The sequence below is a fragment of the Mus caroli genome, chromosome X, assembly GCF_900094665.2.
Source record: "Mus caroli chromosome X, CAROLI_EIJ_v1.1, whole genome shotgun sequence".
Lineage (NCBI taxonomy): Eukaryota > Metazoa > Chordata > Mammalia > Rodentia > Muridae > Mus > Mus caroli.
The window spans coordinates 53969364-53978827 of NC_034589.1; positions in this window are offsets into that span (position 1 = coordinate 53969364).

Genomic DNA, 9464 nt, shown 5'->3' on the forward strand with positions numbered 1-9464 from the left:
GGGATGGTCCCACCCACAAGGGGCCTTTCCCCCTTGATCACTAATTGAGAAAATGCCTTACAGTTGGATCTCATGGAGGCATTTCCTCAACTGAAGGTCCTTTCTCTGTGATAACTCCAGCTGTGTCAAGTTGACACAAAAATAGCCAGTACAGAGGGTTAGAATGAGCATTCAGTGAATGAACTCAGGAAAAGCACCCAGAAGAGTTCCAAACACCTAATAAACAGAGTGTGATTCCTGACCGAAATGTAGTTTTCCCTCTAGTTCTGATGAGGTTGTGTCCTAATGAACCTGGTATAAATTGAAAATATTGTAGGTGGAAATATAGAAAGCCAAGACATTCTAGAATTGGAATCATGTGGTCTAGGATCATTCTGGACAAGATCATGGGCTCTGGATAAGGGTGAAGTCCTTCAGAGTTCACAAGCTCTTGCATCAGTATGTCATCTATGGACATAGTGCCATAACTGTCACGTTTGGATAGGTATGCACTGAATGCAGTATACTTTGAATAACAGGATCCTAGAATCTTCTTAGATGGCTCTTTGGTCTAGGATTCATATTTCACCTTTACTTTGCAGTGAGTACTAAACTCTTAGATGTCCTAACAAAGGAGGTGATGGCCCTTACAAAGTTTAGTGTGTCCACCAAGGTATTTTGTAGCACAGGGCACTAAAGCATAACACTTACAAAAAGAGCACAGAGATGATATGATGACCCACTTTGGTGTAGTTACAGTGAAAAAGAAGTCAACAAAGTACTTCTGGGCTTGGGAAGGGACCTTTGCTGAGGTTTCTAGGTAAAGTAGACACTCAAATTCCTTTTCTACAACCTGCCATAAGTCGTATAGATATGGCAGGTATTGTCAGTCTTATTTTGTAAACAAAATAACTGATGCTCATAGTTATAGATCTAGACAGACAGTAGAGGAGCATAGAATATAAGCCAGATTCATTTAACTTTTAGTCTAAATTCCTTTGGACCACAAAATACTGTTCAATTAAAGTAAATTGTCTTTTTGAAATATGGCTTTCTGTTTGGTAGAGAATCAAGCATTTGTCAAGGGGGAAAAACATGGAAAGAGTTTAATTAAACTTTGCAAAAAGTAGAGATGAAACCTTTTATAGGTGAGTCATGGAGAATCAGTTTATCCTCCCTCTCTTATGCACACAGGAGCATAATAGTTCTTGTGATCCCCATATACTAGCACGATACTCAAGACCAATAACAGTATGGCACATTTGGCTAATATATGGGAGACATGAGGGTAGGGAATGACAGAATTGAGTCTAAGAACATGATATTTAGATATTGGCCAAGCTTACATTTCTAAAACGTGGCATGATTAATGTGATATTGCCAGCCTATTGCCAGCCTCTACAGGATGTTTGTAGGTTGTGTTCAAACATGATTGAGTCTGCAGATTGGCAGGAAATCCTATCTCACTCTAAGCTTTCTTGGCCTTTGACTTTCATATGGATACCTAGTTGGACTGGTGATCTAGAACTGACAGAGAGCCTTGTTGAGTATGGCCAAGCAAGTCCCTATACATAGTTGTCAGGTTTAGACATCTGGAAATATTTCTCCATCTTCATAACATGCTACATGAATTAAACTGTGTTTTGAAGATCAAGTGGCATATTCATTCATCAAATATGAATTGTTCCCTATAGGTGATGGCCACCATTCACCTTCAAATATGAATGATTGCTGAGTTGTATGCAAGAAACATGCAAAAAAATGTATTCCAGACTTTCCCTGTTTGTCTAAAAGCAGGACAGACAGTTGCAAAGAAAAAGTCATTCAGCTCCCTATTCTACCAGGACAAAAAGGTTAAAGACAAACTGGGTGCCAAGCATGACTTTGGACTCTTATCAGCCTGGCAGTAGGTACCGAAGAATCTACATTTAAAAACTTTACTAACTAGACTTTATCTACCATTTAGTTGATGTCCGTTAAGTTTCTACCAGTAAGGATTCAAAGTTTGTTTCCTTGATCTTAAAATGTCCCTAAAAATTCATTGATTTCCTTGAGGATCTTATATAGAGCTAGAATTCAAACCCATTTCCTTGAGAATTACTCATTTCCTAGTTCTTGCCCGTGCACATGTGACATGTACAATTCTTGTGTACAGTACTATTCTAACTATGAACTTTGAAAGCCATTCTTCTGTTATTGTTTATTATATAGACCATGTGTTTGTCAGGAACTAGGAATCTAACAGTGATAAAAACACACTAAGAATCTCCTTCAAAGAACTTAGGTACTAGATAGAGAAAGAAGAACTAACAAACCATCTGACTGTTGTTTCCCACACGTATCTGAAAGCTATGACTCTTGTGCCATGGCAACCCTTTTCATTTCAGCCTTTAGATTCTTTAGGGGATACAGATAAAAAGAATATTTGCTGACAGTCTTTGAACCAGAAACTTTTCCAGACCCTTTCTTTACACTACTTAGCACTTCCTCATAATAAACATACTCAGAAGGTGTTATCTATTTGCACTCTTTTAGATAAGGCTGGGGAAGATCAGAGAAGGCCAGCAACTTGCTCAAAGTCAGGCAGCACCAAAAAAAGTTAATAATAGCATTCATTTCTGGGTTTTATTGTATAAGACATAGTCTTTTTTTATTAAAAATCCTTCCTGAAATATTTCAAAGTAATTACTGACTCCATATCATAAAGGAACCGAGAATAAATGATCCTGACAGAAGTTCTTAAATCTCTAAGTTCAGAATTTAATTCCTTATAGTAAATTATATTTTAGTTAAAATCCAATCACTGTAGTTTGTCCCCCAAATATTATCCCAGGTACACCTTTTAATGATAACTTATCATTCTCTGTTTTTCATATTTGGTTAAACCTTGAAGAAATGTTGACAGTATTCTCAAAGTGAACAAAGAAATTTGAAAAAATAAGAACGGAAAGTGGGAAATAACTTTTCATGAAGAGAAATCATGTTATTTCTCTTAGGAACAGAGCACTGTTTTGTTGTTTAGGTTTGTGATTAGCCATCACGCAGTGCTCCCCTGCTGTAAAGATAATCTTCAGGAGTAATGTAAGTTTAGCTGTTTCTAACTTTGTTATTCTAAGTATGATTGACATAAACATTTATTAGCTTGTTATATGCTGAATAAATAAGCATATTGTAGAAAGACTGTGAATATGTTAATTTTGATTTTACTTTTCCATTCATGCTGTCTTTTGCCTCCTTATCGGTATCAAAACTAGCTTTAAAAGCACAACAGTGTCCACTAGTGGACAAATAAAAGTATAACAGCAGGATGACAAAATTCAAACACTGGAAATGTGGGTGATTTCTGCTACTGTATATGCTGTTAAAATAACACCTTCAGATAGTGCACATCGTGTTCAGCTTTTGTAATATGTTAGAGAATAAGAGTTTGGCAGGAAATGTCCTTTTAATACTTGCTTAGTGAACAAAATTCTAATTCCATGTATAATTCAAGTAATATAATTTTTACTCTCTTAAAGCTTGATTTTCATTGCTTGAATGTTATTTAAAGCCAAAGGTATCTCCATTCTAAAAACTTCATTTGATTATCATTTCTTCCTTGAAATTCCCATAGACACATGGACTTTAATGAGAATGGAGGCAAATACAGTTGGTCTCCAGGGCTGTTCTTTTCTTTTCTTTTTTTTTTTAAGGAATATAAAACTATTTATTGACCACTGTTCAGCATTATTTACAATAAAGTAAATATACAGTTTGATGGCATTCTGATACTACAAAGTTACTTTTCTGGTTCATTGAACCAGAACCCAGATACTGAAAAGATTGATCCTACCAGTATGGAATGAGTCAGGGTAAAGAAAAAGCATGCAGGTCATTAGTTGATATTAGCAAATTTTGTTCTCACTTAGTCAGCAAGTCTTAATTGCTAACGTCAGCTCCAAACATGAATCTATTTCCACATCAAACAGATTCCATGAATCATAACCTTTTAGTACAGACTTTAACTTTCTAAAAAGGGATGATTCACCAGAGGAACCTTTACACAGACTGGCTGACCTGGACCTGCCTCTGCAGACCACATTAGCATGCTTCCAGATGATTGTGAGGGGTTAGTGGAGGTATAGAAGTCAATGATCCTCTTCTGTCACATTCTGCAGACACTGGGCTGTTCCTCACAGGTCATGGCTGACAGTTCTAGAAAATTTTCCTTCAGTCACAGACTTCATCAAGATCCACACCATATTCTCAGGATGGGAAGTCTGGGTTGATACACTATTTACAAGCTTTAAGAATTAATTATCACTGGCCAGTGGTGATGCACGCCTTTAATTCCAGAACTTGGGGGGGGGGCAGAGGCAGGCAGATTTCTGAGTTCGAAGCCAGTCTGGTCTACAGAGTGAGTTCCAGGACAGCCAAGGCTGTACAGAGAAACCCTGTCTCAAACAAAACAAAACAAAACAAAACAGAATTAATTATCACGTGTATGCATGTATGAGTGTACGAGCCTGCAGGCCTGTGTATGTACACATGTGTACATGTGTGTATGCATGCATGTGTGTGCATGTATGTATGAATGAGTGTGTGTGCATGTGTTTGTGAGTGTATGTCCCTGCATGTATGTATGTGTGTGTAGGTGCATGTGCGTGTGTGTGCGTGTGTGTGTGTGTGTGTGTGTATGCACACATATATGCATGCTATGACTCATGTATAAATATCAGATGACAACTATCTGAAGTTGATTCTTTTCCTTCACTTTTTGGGAATGTTCTCTTTTATTAATGTTGCTATGCTACACACTCCAGGCTAGTTGACTTGGGATTTCAGTATCCCCCCTAATTTACCTGTTTCTTCCTCCCATAATGTCCTAGCAATGCTGGGATTAAAGATGAGCACCACAGCAGCAGGCTTTTTCCTTAGAGTCACAGGATCAAACCTAGGTTACTAGGTTTGTATGTCTAGTACCTTTACCCACTAAAACATTTCCCCAGCCTGCTCCAAAAATCTAGAATCCTGGCCTCATCTAAACTTTATGCTTCTGCAGGAGTGCCCATTACTTAAGAGATAATGTAGAGGCTTCTCCACAACACGAAAACCAGAAGGCAGGTAGATACAGTCATCATGAGCATCAATGTGAGAGGAGTAGTCAGGATTCCTCACCCTCAGAGACTGAGCTATGGGACTAGTGCCACTTATGTAAGATATAGGCATAATAATGCATTGCTCAATATATACTATCAACCACGAGGATTTCAAGAAATTGTTCCCCATATTATTTCACTATAAATACACTAACTTGTTTTCTTCATCCTCTTATAACCACATTAGGGGGTGGGTTTTACGAATATCTGATGAAGGATGAAGAGGTCATGATTAAGATTTGTAAGAGAAACTCAAAAATATTGAGGGACAACATCATTGGAAGATGTTCTTATAAACAGATCATATACATGTACCTAGTCATCCATTCCATATTTAGAACAAAACAGCTAAAGGCTAAAATGTATATGGATGTTGCAACAAGGGCAAGTCAAAAACCTGAAGGAGAAAATTAGACAAGGTCAAGTTCACAAGATTAAGATCAAGGTCAAATGGGCAGGATCTTCAGAACAAATATGAAATGTAAATACTATCTTCTGTCACATATTACAAATCAGCAGGAAATATAAACTTTAAAAGCAACATCAAATACAAATACAAAGAATAATTTGGTCAACTGATGATAGTATGTTTTTGTCAGTGACTGTACCTCTATTGGGTATTCACAGACCTCAAACCCTAGTCTTCCTTTTGCCAAAGTTAATCTCTCCACTTCTACTGTTAAGCCCATCAGGATACCTAGCCCTACTCCCACCCCATCCCTGCTTCTTGCATAGTATATACTTTCCATTTATTTATTTATTTATTTATTTATTTATTTATTTATTCATTCATTCATTCATTCATTCATTTTATATCACAATCACAGCCCCTCACATAACCCCTTCCCCCATCTTGGAAAGGAGAGGACATCTGTGTATCCCTCCACCCTGACAAATCAAGTCACTGCAGTACTAGGCATAGTCTCTCTCACAGAGTCCAGAAAAGATAGCCCAGTTAGGGGAACAGGATCTAGGGTCAGGCAACAGAATCAGGAACAGCCCCCCCCCAGTTTTTGGGGGACCCACATGAAGACCAAGCTGCACGTATGCTACATATGTGAAGGGGATCTGGATCCAGCCCATGGATGCTCTTTGGTTGGTGGTTCAGTTTCTAGGAGCCCCTAAGTGTCCAGGTTAGTGAACTCTGTTGGTATTCTTGTGCAGCCACTATCCCCTCCAGGTCCCTCAATTTTTTGAAGTGTCCACCTTCTATATCCAGGCAGGACTCCCAGTGGAGAAATAAGAACACCTATCTACCATAAATCATTTGGCCAAAAATTGTTTTGTCTACAAGAAGTACATGGACAAATTGGAAATGTTGGTAATTATTGGCTTCCATAATTCTCTACCTAGGCAGTGAGACCCAATTGTTAGACCCAGTATGGACATATATCATAAATATTTTTAATGGTGCAACCTGGTATCATCACCAAACTAGTGCCTTCAGCTGCCATCTATACTAGGGAATTATGGCATGTTACATATTTATAAACTGCACTTTGCTATGAAAGGGTCATGTGTTCCATTGTGATGCTATGTATAATCTCAGACTAATAAATCAAATGAATGAGGCCATATTTATTATAATTAAATTGTCACAAAAAACCAAACAAACAACTAGGTCTCTCTTTAAAAGCTGGTGCCAAATCAGGAGTTAAGAAGAGGCTCTGGACTCTTCTACAAGACTCCCAAGTCTACAAGACTCCCAAGTTCCTTCTAATGTTTGGCTTTGAGTTTCTGCATCTGTTTCAGTCAGCTGTTTGGCTAGGCTCCTGTCTAAAAGCATAATAGAGTATCATTAATAGTGTCAGGAATTGGTTCTTGCCCATGGAATGGGTCTCAACTTGGGCCAGTTATTGGTCAGCCACTCCATCTGTCTCTGCAATTGTATATATATATATATATATATATATATATATATATTGGTTTTTTGAGACAGGGTTTCTCTGTATAGCCCTGGCTGTCCTGGAACTCACTTTGTAGACCAGGCTGGCCTCGAACTCAGAAATCCGCCTGCCTCTGCCTCCCGAGTGCTGGGATTAAAGGCGTGTGCCACCATGCCCAGCTTATATTTTTACAAATATATAAATATATAATAGTAATAATAATAATAATCAAAGAAAAAGAGACTATGAATGCATAAGAGGGCCCAAGGAAGGGGGCTATGGAAGGGCTTGAAAGGAAGAGTGGAAGGAAGGAAAATTATATAGTTATACTTTAATTAAAACATATATTCAGGGACTGGAAGATGGCTCAGTGGTTGAAAGCATTAGCTGCTCATGAGGAGACCTGTGTTCAATTCCCAACATACACATTGTGGCTTACAATCACTTCTTTTGGCCTCAGTGGGCACCAGGGACACACAGTACACACAGGCAAAATGTTCATGAAATAAAAAATATTTTTAAATTGACATATGTGTGTGTTAATAAATATGATTTATTCAGGAGCCATCTTCCAGCCTCTGAATATATGTTTTAATTAAAGTATAACTATATAATTTTCCTTCCTTCCACTCTTCCTTTCAAGCCCTTCCATAGCCCCTTTCCTTGGGGCTCTCTTATACATTCACAGTCTCTTTTTCTTTGAGTATTATTATTATTACTATTATATATTTATATATTTGTAAAAATATAAATACAAGTGCAGAGACAGAGGGAGTGGCTGACCAATAACTGGCCCAAGTTGAGACCCATTCCATGGGCAAGAACCAATTCCTGACAGTATTAATGATACTCTATAGTGCTTTTAGACAGGAGCCTAGCATAACACACACACACACACACACACACACACACACACACACACACGGCAAGGTCATGCCATGGCATATGTAGTGTTTGAATATGCTTGGTCCAGGGAATGGCACTATTTGAAGGTGTGGCCTTTTTGGAGTAAGTGTGGCCTTATTACAGGAAGCATGTTACTGTGGGGGTGGGCTTTGAGACCCTCCTTCTAGCTGTCTGGAAAATAGTTTCTCCTTGTTGCCTTCAAATAAAGATGTAGAACTCTCACCTCCTTCTCTAGCGCCATGCTTGCCTGGAAGATTCCATGCTTCTTATCATGATGATAATAGACTAAATTTCTGAAACTGTAAGCCAGCCTCCATTAAATGTTGTCCTTTATAAAAGTTGCCTTGGTCATGGTGTCCCTTCACAGCAATGACACCCTAACTAAAACAACATGCAGGTGTCGATCAAAGAACTTATATGCATTTGTCTTTCTGGACCAAGATTATTTCAATTAATGTCCTCCATGTTCATCCTTACTGTCACAACCATAGAATATCTCTGCTCATGTGCCTGACTACTATTTTACTATGTATACATAATACGTTTTCTCTCTTTATCCATAATTTGATTTTGTAACTTGATTATCATAAATAGCAATGGAGTGAACATGTGAGAGCAATTATCTCTTAAATAATACCAATTCATTTCTTTTCAACCTGTATCCAAACATGGAATATTTCTTTGCATTTCAAATAAACAAGAACAAAAACTTCTCATAGTATTTTCTATATGGCTGTACTAATCCACAAAGAATGTAAAACAATTCTGTTTTCCTCACATCTTGACTAATACCTATTGTTATTTGTATTTCTTCATTTTATTTTTGAGAAAGGGTTTCACTCTGCAGCCTTAGCTGGTATCAAACTCACTATGTAGACAGGCTGGCTTTGAATTCATAGAGATCTGCCTGTCCTTCCAAGTTCTAGGATTACTAACATGGGTCAGCACACCTTTTGTCTTTTTTCAAAGAATTGTTTATTTTATGTATATGAGCACACTGTAGCTGTCTTCAGACACCCAAGAAGGGGATGTCGGATCCCATTGCAGATGATGGTTGTGAGCTACTATGTGGTTGCTGGGAATTGAACTCAGGACCTTTAACTACTAAGCCATCTCTTTGGCACCTATCTTTTGTATTTTTGATAACAGTCATTTTTACTGGAGTGAGGTGATATGATATGACATTATAGTACTAATTTATACTTTCTGGTGATTAATAACAGTCTTCCATATATTTCTTTCCTATCTATATGTCTGTTCATACTGTTGATTATTTTATTTTTTTGTAAAAGGTTTTTAGTTTGATGTAATCTCAAATGTCTATATTTGTTTTTATTGTCTGGTGTTTTTTTTTTTTTTTGAGTATTGGTAAAAATTGCTGCTCCATCAAATGACATGGATATATCTCCTTTCTTTGAGAAGTGTAATTATTTCAGATCTTCCAGTTAGGAGTTACCCATTTTTTTTAGATATTTATTTTCTTTAAATTTTTTTTTATTAAATATTTTCTTCATTTACATTTCAAATGCTATCCTGAAAGTTCCCTATACTCTCC